Source organism: Lolium perenne, chromosome 3 (genome assembly GCF_019359855.2).
Source record: "Lolium perenne isolate Kyuss_39 chromosome 3, Kyuss_2.0, whole genome shotgun sequence".
Taxonomy (NCBI): Eukaryota; Viridiplantae; Streptophyta; class Magnoliopsida; order Poales; family Poaceae; genus Lolium; species Lolium perenne.
The window spans coordinates 291,996,999-292,017,739 of record NC_067246.2 but is presented as its reverse complement, the minus strand read 5'-3'; positions in this window follow the sequence as shown (position 1 = coordinate 292,017,739).

Below are 20,741 nucleotides of genomic sequence, written 5' to 3'. Positions count from 1 at the left end.
GTGTTGGGGACACAAGAGACTTCTTGCTTTGTGGTTGCAGGGTTGCATGAGAGGGATATCTTTGACCTCTTCCTCCCTGAGTTCGATAAACCTTGGGTATCCACTTAAGGGAAAACTTGCTGCTGTTCTACAAACCTCTGCTCTTGGAGGCCCAACACTGTCTACAGGAAAGGAGGGGGAAAGTAGGCATCAGACACCAATCCAGATGTAGTCGATGTAGAGAACGCAGTCGATGTGGCGGATCCGCGACGGGTGAGCACCCGAGTATGTTGAGTCCGCGATGTGAAATTCGCGATAGGCGAGCCCCGAGCGAGGCGAGTACGTGTTATCGAGTTTACGGCAGGCGAGCCCCCGAGCATGCGACTGCACACGGAGAAGTAGTTGGAGCTTGTTCCAATCCGGAGTTGTATTGGAGCGTGGAAATCTACACGCAAATAACAACACAAACCAAAAAATATGTGGCTAAATAAATTTTATGAATAGTAATAGATTGGAAATATAGCACCTGATGATCTCTTTGTCGGATGGCGAAATCGTGACGGTATGTTCGAACGGGATGAGTCCATGATGGGTGATTCCACCACAGCAAGTTGGCGAAAGTATCGGTGGCAAATCCACGATGATGATCTGATTGCTTTGACGTGAAGCTTCGCCTAAGTTAAGATTGATCTTTTTCAACAGGGTAATACTACTCGTTCTTTCCGAAGCAGTTTTGCTGCTTAGGAGCGGACGCGCACAAGTCCGTAGGAATATGAAGGAGCTGGCCTCGGACTTGGTAGCTTCTCGCCTGAGCCTGCTGTTGGAGATATGCCCAAGAGGCAATAATAAAATGGTTATTATAATATATCTTTGTGTTTATGATAATGTTTGCATACCATGCTATAATTGTATCAACCGAAACATTGGTACATGTGTATTATGTAAACAACAAGGAGTCCCTAGTAAGCCTCTTGTATAACTAGCTTGTTGATTAATGGATGATCATGGTTTCGTGATCATGAACATTGGATGTTATTAATAACAAGGTTATGTCATTAGGTGAATGATATAATGGACATACACCCAAATGAGCGTAGCATAAGATCAAGTCATTAAGTTCAATTTGCTATAAGCTTTCGATACATAGTTGCCTAAGTCCTTCGACCATGAGATCATGTAAATCACTTACACCGGAAGGGTACTTTGATTACATCAAACGCCATTGCGTAAATGGGTGGTTATAAAGATGGGATTAAGTATTTGGAAAGTGTGAGTTGAGGCATATGGATCAATAGTGGGATTTGTCCATCCTGATGATGGATAGATATACTCTGGGCCCTCTCGGTGGAATGTCATCTGATTAGCTTGCAAGCATGTGATTGGATCACAAGAGATGATATACCACGGTAACGAGTAAAGAGTACTTGTCGGTAACGAGGTTGAACAAGGTATGGAGATACCGATGATCGAACCTCGGACAAGTAAAGTATCGCGTGACAAAGGGAATCGGTATCGTATGTAAATGGTTCAATCGATCACTAAGTTATCGTTGAATATGTGGGAGCCATTATGGATCTCCAGATCCCGCTATTGGTTATTGGTCGGAGATGAGTCTCGACCATGTCTGCATAGTTCACGAACCGTAGGGTGACGCGCTTAAGGTTCGATGTCGCATAAGTAGATTCGGAATATGAGATGGAGACCGAAGTTTGTTCAGAGTCTCGGATGGGATCCGGGACATCACGAGGAGGTCCGGAATGGTCCGGAGAATAAGATTCATATATGGGAAGTCATTTTCAGGGTTACCGGAAAAGTTCAGGATTTTTCGGTATTGTACCGGAGGTTCTAGAAGGTTCCGGAGGGTACCATAGTGGGGCCCACCTATCCCGGACGACCAACATGGACCGGAGGGGTCGCATAGGCCCACATGGGCCATGCACACCAGCCCCCCCAAGGCCCATGTGGCTGTACCAAGTGGATAAGATCAAATCCCTTGAAAATAGGGACTTAACTTGGGGGGGAAGTTCCCCCCCTTGTTTTGGCCGACCCAAAGGCTTGGAGGAGGGGCCAAGGCAGCCCCCCCACACCTATATAAGAGGGAGGGGAGGGCTGGGGCGCAGCACATCATTCCCCCAAGCCCTAGTCGCCCCTCTCTCCCTCCTCCTTCTTCTTGCGCAGGCTTGGCGAAGCCCTGCAGGAATTTCTCCTCCACCTCCACCACCATGCCGTTGTGCTGCTGGGATTCCGAGGGGATCTACCACACCTCCGCTGCCCGCTGGAACGGGGAGAGGACGGGCTTCATCGACACCGTACGCGCGACCGAGTACGGAAGTGCTGCCGGATTGCAGCACTGGGGATGATCGTCTACACCAACAACGAGATCTAATCTCGTAGGCTTTGGAAATCTTCGAGGGTTAGTCTCACATCAATCTCGTTGCTCCGATCTTGTAGATTAGATCTTGGGTGTTCCATAGATTGGATCTTGGATTTATTCGTCTTGCGGTAGGAAAATTTTTGTTTTCTATGCTACGAACCCCATCAGTGGTATCAGAGCCATGTCTATGCATAGATCTGTTGCACGAGTAGAACACAATGGTTTTGTGGGCGTTGATGCTTTTGTTGCTTTAGTTTGTGTACTTTGCATCTTGCGGGATGGTGGGATGAAGCGGCCCGGGCTAACTTTACATGACCGCGTCTCATGAGACTTGCTTCACGCTTGACATGCAACTTGTATTGCATAAGTGGCTTTGCGGGTGTCTGTCTCTCCCACCATAGTGAAGATCCAATTTACTCTTTCTATTGACAACACTAGTATCACCGTTGTGGTTCATGTTCGTAGGTAGATTGGATCTTACTCGAAAACCCTAAACCACGTAAAATATGCAAACCAAATTAGAGGCGTCTAACTTATTTTTGCAGGGTTTGGTGATGTGATATGGCCATGATGTGATGATGATTATATTTGATGTATGAGATGTTCATTGTTGTATTATGGCAACCGGCAGGAGCCTAATGGTTGTCTTTGATTTTTGTTAAGACCTGCGTGTCTATTCATCATGTAATAGCTTTATTTCAAGTAGTTGTTATAGTAGCTATAAGTGATGGACAACCATGAAGCGGTGCCATGGACCTTGGTGCAATGCTGGTGATGATGGAGATCATGCTCATGTGCTTTGGAGATGGAGATCAAAAGCACAAGAAGAAAGGCCATATCATATCACATATTATGAATTGCATGTGATGTTAATCCTTTATGCATCTTATCTTGCTTAGATCGCGACGGTAGCATTATAAGATGATCCCTCACATTAATATCAAGATAATAAAGTGTTCTCCCCTCGTATGCACCGTTGCTACAGTTCGTCATCTCGAAACATCTTGTGATGATCGGATGTGATAGATTCTATGTTCACATACAACGGGTGTAAGCCATGTTGCACATGCGGAAATACTTGGGTTTGCTTGGCGAGCCTAGCATGTACAGACACGGCCTCGGGACAACGGAAACCGAAAGGTTGAACACGAGTCATATGAATGATATGATCAACATGTTGATGTTCACCATTGAAGCTACATCATCTCACGTGATGATCGGTTTTGGTGTAGTGGATTTGGATCGTGTACCACTTAACAACTATGTGGGATGTTGTATTAAGTGGGAGTTCATTAGTAATTAGATTAAAACATGAACTAATTATCATAAACATAGTCTGAATAGTATTTTGAATTAAAGTTTGTAGTATTGGCATCCGTCTTCTACCATGCGCTAGTCTTGTAATTGAGATAGAAATACTGTTAAGTCTGACAAGTGACTTTACGGACTGGTACCGTATTGTTAAAGAATCAAGATATGATTAAGTCCTAATGCAAACTTTTAGTAAACCTCACATTGATGATTCAAAGAGCAATGGTTTCAATTAGTACCAAATCATCTTGTCTCCGTGAAACTTGAAGTTCAAATCCGTTTGAAAAGTAAGGAGCTGGAAATTTTGTTTTCAGAAATAAGCAAGGTATGAGATATGTATGATATCTAAGACCCTATTGCAAGATGATAGAATATAATCTAGTGAGACTACATAAACTCATAAGCTTTATGGGAATGTACGAAGGTTGAAGACGCCAGGCGTCTCAATCCTCCAACTAGTTGGGCACTAACGATATTCGCATATCCATGAAGTGATCGTCCTTAGTATGCACCGTTGCTAAGACTCGTCGTTTCGAAGCATCTCGTGATGATCGGGTGTGATAGATTCTACGTGTGCATACAACGGGTGCAAGCCAGATTTGCACATGCGAATACTAAGGTTAAACTTTACGAGCCTAGCATGTACAGACATGGTCTCGGAAAGTCGTCATGATTTGATGGATAAAATTATGAGTGAAATTGTTCATCACATTAAAAGGTTACTAATAATGAAATCTGGAACACTTGTCATGTGATGATCAACTTCAAAATAAGAATCTCAAGGTTATTGGTATTTGACCAATGGACCTAGAAGTTATTGAAGGTGAAGTGTTTTCTAAGAATGAGGAAAGCTAAAAGAGAAACTACAAAAGATATTTTGGCAGAAAGAAAGGAAAAGACTAGAAAGTCTAGCTCAGGTGTATATAGATGATATACATGTTATGGATGTATTCCTTGCTTGGTCACATAATAAAATTCTTGGGTATTTGTACCAGATTGGTTGGTATGAGATGTCATACAATACAACGCAATACAAGAATACGATGGCTGATGCGTGTGGTTGGCACGTCCGTTGGGAACCCCAAGAGGAAGGTGTGATGCGCACAGCGGCAAGTTTCCCTCAGTAAGAAACCAAGGTTTAATCGGACCAGTAGGAGTCAAGAAGCACGTTGAAGGTTGATGGCGGCGAGATGTAGTGCGGCGCAACACCAGTGATTCCGGCGCCAACGTGGAACCTGCACAACACAACCAAAGTACTTTGCCCCAACGAAACAGTGAGGTTGTCAATCTCACCGGCTTGCTGTAACAAAGAGTTAACCGTATTGTGTGGAAGATGATTGTTTGCAGAAAATAGTAGAACAAGTATTGCAGTAGATTGTATTTCAGTAAAGAGAATTGGACCGGGGTCCACAGTTCACTAGAGGTGTCTCTCCCATAAGACGAACAGCATGTTGGGTGAACAAATTACAGTTGGGCAATTGACAAATAAAGAGAGCATGACCATGCACATACATATCATGATGAGTATAGTGAGATTTAATTGGGCATTACGACAAAGTACATAGACCGTCATCCAACTGCATCTATGCCTAAAAAGTCCACCTTCAGGTTATCATCCGAACCCCCTCCAGTATTAAGTTGCTAACAACAGACAATTGCATTAAGTATGGTGCGTAATGTAACTAGTGACTACATCCTTGAACATAGCACTAATGTTTTATCCCTAGTGGCAACAGCACAACACAACCTTAGAACTTTCATCGTCCTTTGTCCCGGTGTCAATGCAGCATGAACCCACTATCGAGCATAAGTACTCCCTCTTGGAGTTAATAGCAAAAACTTGGCCAGAGTATCTACTAGTAACGGAGAGCATGCAAGATCATAAACAACACATAGATATAACTTTGATAATCAACATAACAAGTATTCTCTATTCATCGGATCCCAACAAACGCAACATATAGAATTACAGATAGATGATCTTGATCATGTTAGGCAGCTCACAAGATCCGACAATGATAGCACAATGGGGAGAAGACAACCATCTAGCTACGCTATGGACCCATAGTCCAGGGGTAGACTACTCACACATCACACCGGAGGTGACCATGGCGGCGTAGAGTCCTCCGGGAGATGATTCCCTCTCCGGCAGGGTGCCGGAGGCGATCTCCTGGATCCCCCGAGATGGGATCGGCGTTGGCGGCGTCTCTCGGAAGGTTTTCCGTATCGTGGTTCTCGCATCGGGGGTTTCATCACGGAGACTTTTTATAGGCGGTAGGGAAGGTCAAGAGGCGGCACGGGGGCCCCACACCACTGGGCCGCGCGGCCAAGGGGGGGGGGGCCGCGCCGCCCTTTGGGGTGGCCCCTCCGTGGCCCCTCTTCGTCCTCTCCTTCGGACTTCCGGGAAGCTTCGTGAGAAAATAGGCCCCTGGGCTTTGATTTCGTCCAATTCCGAGAATATTTCCTTACTAGGATTTCTGAAACCAAAAACAGCAGAAAACAGCAACTGGCACTTCGGCATCTTGTTAATAGGTTAGTTCCAGAAAATGCACGAATATGACATAAAGTGTGCATAAAACATGTAGATAACATCAATAATGTGGCATGGAACATAAGAAATTATCGATACGTCGGAGACGTATCAGCATCCCCAAGCTTAGTTCTGCTCGTCCCGAGCAGGTAAAACGATAACACAGATAATTTCTGGAGTGACATGCCATCATAACCTTGATCATACTATTTGTAAAGCATATGTAGTGAATGCAGCGATCAAAACAATGTATATGACATGAGTAAACAAGTGAATCATATAGCAAAGACTTTTCATGAATAGCACTTCAAGACAAGCATCATTAAGTCTTGCATAAGAGTTAACTCATAAAGCAATAATTCAAAGTAAAGGCATTGAAACAACACAAAAGAAGATTAAGTTTCAGCGGTTGCTTTCAACTTGTAACATGTATATATCATGGATATTGTCAACATAGAGTAATATAATAGATGCAATAAGCAAGTATGTAGGAATCAATGCACAGTTCACACAAGTGTTTGCTTCTTGAGGTGGAGAGAAATAGGTGAACTGACTCAACATTGAAAGTAAAAGAATGGTCCTCCATAGAGGAAAAGCATCGATTGCTATATTTGTGCTAGAGCTTTGATTTTGAAAACATGAAACAATTTTGTCAACGGTAGTAATAAAGCATATGCATCATGTAAATTATATCTTATAAGTTGCAAGCCTCATGCATAGTGTACTAATAGTGCCCGCACCTTGTCCTAATTAGCTTGGACTACCGGATCATCACAATGCATTGTTTTTACCAAGTGTCACAAAGGGGTACCTCTATGCCGCCTGTACAAAGGTCTAAGGAGAAAGCTCGCATTGGATTTCTCGCTGTTGATTATTCTTCAACTTAGACATCCATACCGGGACAACATAGACAACAGATAATGGACTCCTCTTTTATGCATAAGCATATACCAACAATTAATAATTTTCTCATTTGAGATTTGAGGATTGTTGTCCAAAACTGAAACTTCCACCATGGAGCATGGCTTTAGTTAGCGGCCCAATGTTCTTCTCTAACATATGCATGCTTAACCATATGGTGGTAGATCTCTCTTACTTCAGACAAGACGGACATGCATAGCAACTCACATGAAATTCAACAATGAATAGTTGATGGCGTCCCCAGTGAATATGGTTATCGCACAACAAGCAACTTAATAAGAGATAAAGTGCATAATTACATATTCAATACCACAATAGTTTTTAAGCTATTTGTCCCATGAGCTATATATTGCAAAGGTGAATGATGGAATTTTAAAGGTAGCACTCAAGCAATTTACTTTGGAATGGCGGAAAATACCATGTAGTAGGTAGGTATGGTGGACACAAATGGCATAGTGGTTGGCTCAAGTATTTGGATGCATGAGAAGTATTCCCTCTCGATACAAGGTTTAGGCTAGCAAGGCTTATTTGAAACAAACACAAGGATGAACCGGTGCAGCAAAACTCACATAAAAGACATATTGAAAACATTATAAGACTCTACACCGTCTTCCTTGTTGTTCAAACTCAATACTAGAAATTATCTAGACCTTAGAGAAACCAAATATGCAAACCAAATTTTAGCATGCTCTATGTATTTCTTCATTAATGGGTGCAAAGCATATGATGCAAGAGCTTAATCATGAGCACAACAATTGCCAAGTATCACATTACCCAAGACATTTATAGCAATTACTACATGTATCATTTTCCAATTCCAACCATATAACAATTTAACGAAGGAGAAACTTCGCCATGAATACTATGAGTAGAAACCAAGGACATACTTGTCCATATGCTACAGCAGAGCGTGTCTCTCTCCCATAAAGTGAATGCTAGGATCCATTTTATTCAAACAAAACAAAAAACAAAAACAAACCGACGCTCCAAGAAAAAGCACATAAGATGTGATGGAATAAAAATATAGTTTCAGGGGAGGAACCTGATAATGTTGTCGATGAAGAAGGGGATGCCTTGGGCATCCCCAAGCTTAGACGCTTGAGTCTTCTTGATATATGCAGGGGTGAACCACCGGGTGCATCCCCAAGCTTAGAGCTTTCACTCTCCTTGATCATGTTGCATCATACTCCTCTCTTGATCCTTGAAAACTTCCTCCACACCAAACTCGAAACAACTCATTAGAGGGTTAGTGCACAATATAAATTGACATATTCAGAGGTGACACAATCATTCTTAACACTTCTGGACATTGCATAATGCTACTGGACATTAATGGATCAAAGAAATTCATCCAACATAGCGAAAGAGGCAATGCGAAATAAAAGGCAGAATCTGTCAAAACAGAACAGTTCGTATTGACGAATTTTAAAATGGCACCAGACTTGCTCAAATGAAAATGCTCAAATTGAATGAAAGTTGCGTACATATCTGAGGATCATGCACGTAAATTGGCTTAATTTTCTGAGCTACCTACAGGGAGGTGGACCCAGATTCGTGACAGCAAAGAAATCTGGAACTGTGCAGTAATCCAAATCTAGTACTTACTTTTCTATCAACGGCTTAACTTGGCACAACAAAACACAAAACTAAGATAAGGAGAGGTTGCTACAGTAGTAAACAACTTCCAAGACACAAAATAAAAACAAAGTACTGTAGGTAAAAACATGGGTTGTCTCCCATAAGCGCTTTTCTTTAACGCCTTTCAGCTAGGCGCAGAAAGTGTGTATCAAGTATTATCAAGAGACGAAGTATCAACATCATAATTTGTTCTCATAATGGAATCAAAAGGTACCTTCATTCTCTTTCTAGGGAAGTGTTCCATACCTTTCTTGAGAGGAAATTGATATTTTATATTACCTTCCTTCATATCAATAACAGCACCAACAGTTCGAAGAAAAGGTCTTCCCAATATAATGGGACAAGATGCATTGCATTCAATATCCAAGACAACAAAATCAACAGGAACAAGGTTATTGTTAACGGTAATGCGAACATTATCAACTTTACCCAAAGGTTTCTTTGTAGAATGATCAGCAAGATTAACATCCAAATAACAATTTTTCAGCGGTGGCAAGTCAAGCATATTATAAATTTTCTTAGGCATAACAGAAATACTTGCACCAAGATCACATAAAGCATTACAATCAAAATCTTTAACCTTCATCTTAATGATGGGCTCCCAACCATCCTCTAGCTTTTTAGGAATAGAGGCTTTGCGCTCTAGTTTCTCTTCTCTAGCTTTTATAAGAGCATTTGTAATATGATGTGTAAAAGCCAAATTTATAGCACTAGCATTAGGACTTTTAGCAAGTTTTTGCAAGAACTTTATAACTTCAGAGATGTGGCAATCATCAAAATTCAAACCATTATAATCTAAAGCAATGGGATCATCATCCCCAATGTTGGAAAAAATTTCAGCAGCTTTATCAAAGGCGATTCAAATAGTTTTAGCAGTTTCAGGCAGTTTTTCGCGCTTTGCATTAGAAGTGGAAGCATTGCTAACACCAATTCTTTTATTATTAGTAGTAGGAGGTGCAGCAACATGTGTAGCATTAGCATTACAAGTGGTGGTAATAGTCCAAACTTTAGCTATATTCTTTTCTTTAGCTAGTTTTTCATTTTCTTCTCTATCCCACCTAGCACGCAGTTCAGCCATTAATCTTATATTCTCATTAATTCTAACTTGAATGGCATTTGCTGTAGTAGTAATTTTATTATGATTATTCTCATTAGGCAAAACTTTTGATTTCAAAAGATCAACATCAGCAGCAAGACTATCGACTTTAGAAGCAAGTATATCAATTTTCCCAAGCTTTTCTTCAACAGATTTGTTAAAAGCAGTTTGTGTACTAATAAATTCTTTAAGCATGGCTTCAAGTCCAGGGGGTGAACTCCTATTATTGTTGTAAGAATTCCCATAAGAATTACCATAGCCGTTGCCATTATTATAAGGATATGGCCTATAGTTGTTACTAGAATTGTTCCGGTAAGCATTGTTGTTGAAATTATTATTTTTAATGAAGTTTACATCAACATGTTCTTCTTGTGCAACCAATGAAGCTAACGGAACATTATTAGGATCAACATTAGGCCTACCATTCACAAGCATAGACATAATAGCATCAATCTTATCACTCAAGGAAGAGGTTTCTTCGACAGAATTTACCTTCTTACCTTGTGGAGCTCTTTCCGTGTGCCATTCAGAGTAGTTGATCATCATATTATCAAGAAGCTTTGTTGCTTCACCAAGAGTGATGGACATAAAGGTACCTCCAGCAGCTGAATCCAATAAATTCCGCGAAGAAAAATTTAGTCCTGCATAGAAGGTTTGGATGATCATCCAAGTAGTCAGTCCATGGGTTGGGCAATTTTTAACCAAAGATTTCATTCTTTCCCAAGCTTGAGCAACATGTTCAGTATCTAATTGTTTAAAATTCATTATGCTACTCCTCAAAGATATAATTTTAGCAGGGGGATAATATCTACCAATGAAAGCATCCTTGCATTTAGTCCATGAATCAATACTATTCTTAGGCAGAGATAGCAACCAATCTTTAGCTCTTCCTCTTAATGAGAAAGGGAACAATTTTAGTTTAATAATATCACCATCTACATCTTTATATTTTTGCATTTCACATAATTCAACAAAATTATTAAGATGGGCAGCAGCATCATCGAACTAACACGAGAAAATTGCTCTCGCATAACAAGATTCAAGAAAGCAGGTTTAATTTCAAAGAATTCTGCTGTAGTAGCAGGTGGAGCAATAGGTGTGCATAAGAAATCATTATTATTTGTGGTTGTGAAGTCACACAACTTAGTGTTTTCAGCGTTGGCCATTTTAGCAACAGTAAATAAAACAAACTAGATAAAGTAAATGCAAGTAAACTAATTTTTTTGTGTTTTAGATATAGCAAACAAGATAGCAAATAAAGTAAAACTAGCAACTAATTTTTTTGTATTTTGATTTAGTGCAGCAAACAAAGTAGTAAATAAAACTAAGCAAGACAAAAACAAAGTAAAGAGATTGAGAAGTGGAGACTCCCCTTGCAGCGTGTCTTGATCTCCCGGCAACGGCGCCCGGAAATTTGCTTGATGCGTGTGGTTGGCACGTCCGTTGGGAACCCCAAGAGGAAGGTGTGATGCGCACAGCGGCAAGTTTCCCTCAGTAAGAAACCAAGGTTTAATCGGACCAGTAGGAGTCAAGAAGCACGTTGAAGGTTGATGGCGGCGAGATGTAGTGCGGCGCAACACCAGTGATTCCGGCGCCAACGTGGAACCTGCACAACACAACCAAAGTACTTTGCCCCAACGAAACAGTGAGGTTGTCAATCTCACCGGCTTGTTGTAACAAAGAGTTAACCGTATTGTGTGGAAGATGATTGTTTGAAGAAAACAAGAGAACAAGTATTGCGATGGGATTGTATTTCAAGAAAGAGAATTGGACCGGGGTCCACAAGCTCACTAGAGGTGTCTCTCCCATAAGACGAACAGCATGTTGGGTGAACAAATTACAGTTGGGCAATTGACAAATAAAGAGAGCATGACCATGCACATACATATCATGATGAGTATAGTGAGATTTAATTGGGCATTACGACAAAGTACATAGACCGTCATCCAACCGCATCTATGCCTAAAAAGTCCACCTTCAAAGTTATCATCCGAACCCCTCCAAGATTAAGTTGCTAACAACAGACAATTGCATTAAGTATGGTGCGTAATGTAACTAGTGACTACATCCTTGAACATAGCACTAATGTTTTATCCCTAGTGGCAACTGCACAACACAACCTTAGAACTTTCTCGTCATCGTCCCGGTGTCAATGCGAGGCATGAACCCACTATCGAGCATAAGTTCTCCCTCTTGGAGTTAATAGCAAAAACTTGGACAGAGTATCTACTAGTAACGGAGAGCATGCAAGATCATAAACAACACATAGATATAACTTTGATAATCAACATAACAAGTATTCTCTATTCATCGGATCCCAACAAACGCAACATATAGAATTACAGATAGATGATCTTGATCATGTTAGGCAGCTCACAAGATCCGACAATGATAGCACAATGGGGAGAAGACAACCATCTAGCTACTGCTATGGACCCATAGTCCAGGGGTAGACTACTCACACATCACACCGGAGGCGACCATGGCGGCGTAGAGTCCTCCGGGAGATGATTCCCCTCTCCGGCAGGGTGCCGGAGGCGATCTCCTGGATCCCCCGAGATGGGATCGGCGTTGGCGGCGTCTCTGGAAGGTTTTCCGTATCGTGGTTCTCGGTACTGGGGGTTTCGTCACGGAGACTTTTTATAGGCGGAAGGGCTGGTGATGAGGCGGCTCGGGGGCCCCTCACCACGTGGCCGCGCGGCCAAGGGGGCCGCGCCGCCCTAGGGTGTGGCCCTCCGTGGCCCCTCTTCGTCTCTCCTTCGGACTTCGAAGCTTCGTGAGAAAATAGGCCCACAGGCTTTGATTTCGTCCAATTCGAGAATATTTCCTTACTAGGATTTCTGAAACCAAAAACAGCAGAAACAAAGAATCGCACTTCGGCATCTTGTTAATAGGTTAGTTCCAGAAAATGCACGAATATGACATAAAGTGTGCATAAAACATGTACATAACATCAATAATGTGGCATGGAACATAAGAAATTATCGATACGTCGGAGACGTATCAATGGCCTAAGTGACTGATAAGGAATATGGTAATAATGCACGTCTGGAACATAATAAAGTGTTATTATGTTTGTCGTTGGCATTCTACCTAGCCCTTAGAATTTATAATAAAGAACTTAGTAAATTGTTATTTTGCTCTGGTCAAATGAAAACAATGAGTTGTTCAAATTATGACATTGATCCATGTACGATGGATAAGTTATTATAAATCTTAATGGTGAAACACACATACATAACACTGACGCTAAAAAACCATAAGGCAAATGATTTGAATTCCACTCACTAGTGGAACCGCCATTTAGGTCATGTTAGAAAGGAACGCATGAAGGAACTCCATTTGAATGGAATTTTGGAGTCATTCGATTTTTGAATCGTTTGGTGCTTGCAAATCTCTTCTAAAAGGAAATGACTTAAATACCGTTCATAGGCCAAGAGTTGAACGGGCAACTAACTTAGTGGAAACATACATGATGATGTATATGGTTCATTGGGCATAGTTGTGTGCGGGAGATTCTTCTACTTCATGAAAACTTCCAACAATGAATTGAGTATATATATATGGATATATTCGATAAGGAAGAAGTTTGAAACATTTGAATGGATTCAAATAAATTTCAGCATGAAGTGGATATCATCGTAATAGAAAAGTCAAATATCTATGATTGGATCATGGTGGAAATATTTGAATTACGAGTTTTAGCGAACATCTAAGAGAGTTATGAAATTATTCTAAAACTCACATTTCTTGGAGTATCATAATGATGGTGGAGTATCCAAGAGATGTATCCAAAACTTGTTGGATTAATGATGAGATAATATAAAATGATGCCATTATATTTTTGTGGGTTATGCTTTAGAGATTACCGCTTTTACACTGAATAGAGCATCATCATGATCCGTTGAAATGACACCATACGAGTTATGGCATGGGTATGAACCCTAAATAGTCCTTTCTTAAAAATTTGGTATGCATAGCATAAGTAAATGAGTTTACAACCAAAACCGGATGAATGTCTTCGTTGGTTATCCCAAGAGAATTGATTGGGAATTCTTCTCACTATGAAGTAAAAGACAAAAGTGTTTGTTAATGTTACTTGCTTATTTCCAAGAAATTTTTTTCTAGCGAAGTATTTGAGTGGGAGGACAATAGAACTTGATAAGGTTTATGAACCTGAGCATAATGATCAGAGTAGCGCAGCATCAGAAATGGTTCCGGAAGCAGCTACGACAATCATGGCTCCCATGACTACAAAGTGTTTTAGCCATGGAGATCGAAGTACATATTGAACCTTGTAGGTATGGTTTACTTTGTGATCAAATAAATGATTTGTGGACAAAGGATTGATTTTGAACAATGATAAACCAACTGCAAACAAAGAAGTTATGATGGGCCCTGACTCCGTTAAAATGGCTATGCGCCATGAAATCCAAGATAGATGAATACTTTTTGAAAGTAAATGGATCTATAAAATAGATGGACTTGGATAGAATATCCTTAAAGAAGCTTTACTTATCAAAAAGTTGTTTACGACAAAGTTCAAAGAGTTGACTACGATAAGATTAGATCTTCCGTGGCAATGCTTGTAGTCTATGTGGATTATTCTAGTAATCGCTACATATTTCTTTTATGAGATATGATAGAAGGATGGCAGAAATACATTCCTTACCAGAAGTGTGTATGAAGGATGTATACTAGATACAACCAAGAGTTTTTGCTAGTCCGTGGAATACTAGATAGGTATATGAACTTCAATTGGATGAAGTGAGTATCGCGGAGTTGGAATCTTCACCGGATGAAATAATCAAAAGAGTTTTGATTTCATTAGAAACGATGAGGATGCTTGCATTTGCAAGAAATTAAGTGGGAGCGCTGAGACATATTTATAATACTTTATGTAGATGACATATAATTGGTTATAAATGATGTAATTATATACTTGATTTAAAGTTTCATTGAGAATTAATTTCAATGAAAGGATGTGGACTGAAACATATTTAGTGTCAAGATCTATGAAAATAGATTGAAACACATAATAAGTTTAAGTCAAAGTACATAGAATGGATATTGAAGTAGTTCAATATAGAAATATTAAGAAAAATGTTCTTGTCATGTGAAGTTTTAACAACACTTGAGTGTATCTGACACTCGATGAGTAAAAACACATGAGTGATCTTAGATCACGAATAATATGTACAAAATCAGATGTTCTTTGCTCTAAAATGTTAGGATCATATACTAGAATGATTAATGTGATGATCATTGGAAAACAGTAAGAATATCCCTGAGTACTTAAAGAAGAACAAAGGATATATATAGTTTTATATGGAGTGATGACAAACAAATCGCTGTAAGGTGTTGCACCGATATTAGTTTGGTCACATGTAAAAATGAATTTCAAATCTCAATTAGGCTAAGTGTTGTTTAAAAGGTAGCACAATGAGCTAGAAGAAGTCTATGCTAGATTTAGATCAGTTCTAAATATTGTGACGGATTCTACAAACGAAGGCAGAGTATGCCATTGTTTTGACAATGACTGAGGATGTTAAGTCGAGGAGTTCTTTGAGAACTTGGTGTAGTTCCGATAGTGTCAGAACTTTGAAGCTATATTGTGTATGACAATATTAGTGACTTATTTTTAGACCGCGGAATTAAGGTTCCACTAGAGGACTAAGCATATACAATTAAATGTCAACTCATTTGGAAAATGAGTGATGCGTTGAGACGCAAATGAATTGCAAAATACATACGTTTCTGAGCGAGTCAGATCCGTTGACTAAAACCTCTCCCGTGAGCAAAGCATGATAAGCACCAGAAGGCCAAGGTGTTATATCTTTACAAATGTAAACTAGATTATTGACTCTAGTGCAAGTGGGAGACTGTTGGAGATATGCCCAAGAGGCAATAATAAAATGGTTATTATAATATATCTTTGTGTTTATGATAATGTTTGCATACCATGCTATAATTGTATCAACCGAAACATTGGTACATGTGTGTTATGTAAACAACAAGGAGTCCCTAGTAAGCCTCTTGTATAACTAGCTTGTTGATTAATGGATGATCATGGTTTCGTGATCATGAACATTGGATGTTATTAATAACAAGGTTATGTCATTAGGTGAATGATATAATGGACATACACCCAAATGAGCGTAGCATAAGATCAAGTCATTAAGTTCAATTTGCTATAAGCTTTCGATACATAGTTGCCTAAGTCCTTCGACCATGAGATCATGTAAATCACTTACACCGGAAGGGTACTTTGATTACATCAAACGCCATTGCGTAAATGGGTGGTTATAAAGATGGGATTAAGTATTTGGAAAGTGTGAGTTGAGGCATATGGATCAATAGTGGGATTTGTCCATCCTGATGACGGATAGATATACTCTGGGCCCTCTCGGTGGAATGTCATCTGATTAGCTTGCAAGCATGTGATTGGATCACAAGAGATGATATACCACGGTAACGAGTAAAGAGTACTTGTCGGTAACGAGGTTGAACAAGGTATGGAGATACCGATGATCGAACCTCGGACAAGTAAAGTATCGCGTGACAAAGGGAATCGGTATCGTATGTAAATGGTTCAATCGATCACTAAGTTATCGTTGAATATGTGGGAGCCATTATGGATCTCCAGATCCCGCTATTGGTTATTGGTCGGAGATGAGTCTCGACCATGTCTGCATAGTTCACGAACCGTAGGGTGACGCGCTTAAGGTTCGATGTCGCATAAGTAGATTCGGAATATGAGATGGAGACCGAAGTTTGTTCGGAGTCTCGGATGGGATCCGGGACATCACGAGGAGGTCCGGAATGGTCCGGAGAATAAGATTCATATATGGGAAGTCATTTTCAGGGTTACCGGAAAAGTTCAGGATTTTTCGGTATTGTACCGGAGGTTCTAGAAGGTTCCGGAGGGTACCATAGTGGGGCCCACCTATCCCGGACGACCAACATGGACCGGAGGGGTCGCATAGGCCCACATGGGCCATGCACACCAGCCCCCCCAAGGCCCATGTGGCTGTACCAAGTGGATAAGATCAAATCCCTTGAAAATAGGGACTTAACTTGGGGGGGAAGTTCCCCCCCTTGTTTTGGCCGACCCAAAGGCTTGGAGGAGGGGCCAAGGCAGCCCCCCCACGCCTATATAAGAGGGAGGGGAGGGCTGGGGCGCAGCACATCATTCCCCCAAGCCCTAGTCGCCCCTCTCTCCCTCCTCCTTCTTCTTGCGCAGGCTTGGCGAAGCCCTGCAGGAATTTCTCCTCCACCTCCACCACCACGCCGTTGTGCTGCTGGGATTCCGAGGGGATCTACCACACCTCCGCTGCCCGCTGGAACGGGGAGAGGACGGGCTTCATCGACACCGTACGCGCGACCGAGTACGGAAGTGCTGCCGGATTGCAAAGATCGGGGATGATCGTCTACACCAACAACGAGATCTAATCTCGTAGGCTTTGGAAATCTTCGAGGGTTAGTCTCACATCAATCTCGTTGCTCCGATCTTGTAGATTAGATCTTGGGTGTTCCATAGATTGGATCTTGGATTTATTCGTCTTGCGGTAGGAAAATTTTTGTTTTCTATGCTACGAACCCCATCACCTGCAATATTGATTGTTGCCGGCAACCGAAAAAGCCATATCCACTTGCCTCGCGAATGACGCCTTGTAATCCACGCCTTGGGTCAATAGCTTGTTGAATCCACCAACGATCCAAGCTTCATTGTCGATTCGATGGAACCACACAGGCGAAGAAAAAGAAAATAAACCGGCCAGATGCGATCTATAGGGTCGAAGAAGATGAAGCCTCCGCGCGGATACACGCAGAGCCGTGATGAGGTTGAAACCACCGACGCAAACGAAACAGCCGATGACGATCTTGATGATGATGTAAAGGGATCCCGCCCGGATAACGGAATCCTGTCGCCGCAATCCCAATGGATGGCGCCAATTGACGAGGGATCACGTCGCCAATGCCTATGGATTGTAGACTTGGGTTTTGGGAAGGAACAGACATGGAGATTCCGGGAGCGAGATTGGGCACACGATATTCCCAGCTTCAGGTCCCCTCGGTGGAGTATCCCTACGTGCTGCTAGCAATCTAGTATATGATCATAAGTATGTTTACAGGGGGTCGCCGTAGGCGGAGCTATCTTGTTTCTCTGTTCTCCCTCTGTTGGGTGTCCTGGCTGGCTTTATATATGCAACCAGCTTAGGGTTTTACAAGAGTTCTAGCCGACTACTTATTCGGGTTGCCTTATTGGGCCTTCTCCATAGGCCAAGCCAGGTATACTAATAATGGGTATCTGAAGAGTATGCCCATGACAGTCCCAACGTCATCAAGACATTTTCTGGCGCTGTTGTCGGGGAGTGGGGATAGCATCTTGCAAGTGCATCTTCATCAAGCTGGGAGCACAACAAGTACCAAGATGACTGCAAAGGTATTTTATGGCGCCATCATCTTCTTCATCAACTTAGTGCAAATACCTAAGCTTGGGGAGGTTGCACAACTGTGATCTCTCTTATCTCTCTTTTAAATCTTGGAAAGTATTTTATTTATCTTGTTTTTAGTCTTTACTTTCTAGTTCTTCATAAAATATAAAAACATAAAAATTAGTAGTAACTATCTTCTAAAAATCATGGGGGAAAGAAATACTAAATTGTGTATTACACAAATACTCATAATGATCACTTTATTGCTAAGCCTATCACTACACCTGAATTAACTACTGAAATCTTTGACGTAAGTCCTAGGTTATTAAATCTAATAACTAGAATAATTTGGTGGTAGTGCTAGTGAAGATGCCTCTATGAATTTGCATGATTTTTGTGAAATATGTGATATGCAAAAATTTAAAAATGTGGAAAACAATATTGTCAAGCTTAAATTATTCCCAATTCGACTTAGAGGAAAAGCTAAATAATGGTAATTGTAATTATCTACTGTTAGCATCAATTCCTGGGATGATCTTAAAGAAGCATTCATTAAAAAGTATTACCCTGATGGCGCTTACAACACGAGAAAAATCTCTTGAAACGCTGGGACTCCAAGTGCAGAGTGTGTAGTCGAGGAAGCAATTTTCCCCAGAATGGTGACTCGAGGGTTTATATCGAACTCTCGGGGAACTGCGTAAAGAGTTGTATCTCCCTCTCTTCTTCTAGCAATCATGCAAAGTAAAATAAAGCCTTGTGTCTCTAACTCCACCGTGTGGTTGTCAAGCACAAAGTTTCGCATAAGTAAATAAAACACAAGTAATAATAAAACAAGTAAAACTATATAGAATAAAGTAACTAAGTAAAAACAGTAAAAGGGTTGATTGTTTTTGGTGTTTTGGTCGCAAATAAGAAAAGTAAATAATTTTGTATTAAAATAGTGCAGCAAATAGAAAACAATATAAAGCAATATAAAGGTGTTTCTTATGGTAAAAAGTGGACCGGGATTCATGGGTGCACTTGAATATTCTCTCTTTTAAGAGTAGTGGACATCAATGAGATATATGAAGATGCAAAATAATAACATGTGTAGGATACACATTTATATGGGCATCACGTCATAACATAGAGATGATGCAACACATATCTCTTATGCTCCACAAGAAAGGGAAAAATGCATGCAATCTTGTACTAAGAATTAACAGAGCATGGCCATAAGTACTTTGACATGATGTTTGAATATCAAATATGCTACCTTGAACAAACAAGATCATCACTTTTGTCACGTGAAGAACATAGCACATGCATTCACTTTATCCCTAATAAGGTAGCAAAAGAAAAGGCAAAGACATAATAGATCATGAATTTGTTATCACTATTTGTAACATCCCTAGTTTTAAAAATACAAAAACCTGCATGCATTCATGGCATCTTTGCATTTGTTTTTATACACATAAAATGTTAAGCACAATATGACTACCCCATAGCTACATACCCTAATGCAAAGATCTTATTTCCCTACAATGCTCCTTTGAGTCAAAACAATGTTTTATGAAGTGTAAAATAAAGTCCTATGTTTTACAAAATTTTAGAAACTGGTTTGACCCTATTTGGATTCCTAAAACAAAAGTTATGAAGAAAATAGTAAAAAGAAAAGAAAAATGAATAGAACAAAAAAAAGGGAAAAAAAGAGTACGGAGCGGCCAGGCCTAAATGGCCCAGCTCGCCCCCGCGCGCTACAGCCCGCCCGGCCGCGCGGCCCACCCCTCCCACATCCTCCCACGTTGGCCCAGCTCCCCAGCCCACCTCCACGCCCAGCTACCAGCACGCAAGCGCCCGGACAAACGCGCCGCCGCCCTTTCTTTTAATCCCACCTCGCCTCTTTAAACATTTTTCTCTCTAATTTCAGCCTATAAATACCCACCCAGGGAGCCCCTACCAGCACACCACAAGGCGCCCGACGCCTCTCTCCTCTCTCTCTCCCCACGCGCAGCCTCGCGCAACGCTGCATTTCTAGAGACGCAGCTATTCGCGACACACACGCGACGCAACATCCGCAACGCTATTTGAGAAACGCCGTGACTCGATGCATCCCTCGCTATTTGAGAAAAGCCGCGACTCGATGCATCCCTCGCCCGGTAATAAATCTATTTTCGCTCTTTTTACGTAAACTGTCATACGTAAATTTACAATTTTATTTCTTTAGAATAGTGGTTCTTCTGTTAAGTTTGTAATTAGTATTTCTACAACTTTCATGTAGGAAGTTTTTCCATCCGAGCAACTTGTTCGGACAACATTTCGTACACCATTAAAACTGTAACCACTTAGGTCTAGTTTTGTAAAATTCATATCTTGAGTTCTATACGTTGGATTTCAACAAATCCTATACCGTTAGAATCAACAAATCACGTAGATCATTATAGACATCCTGCATGTTAGATTTGCACACTTTAT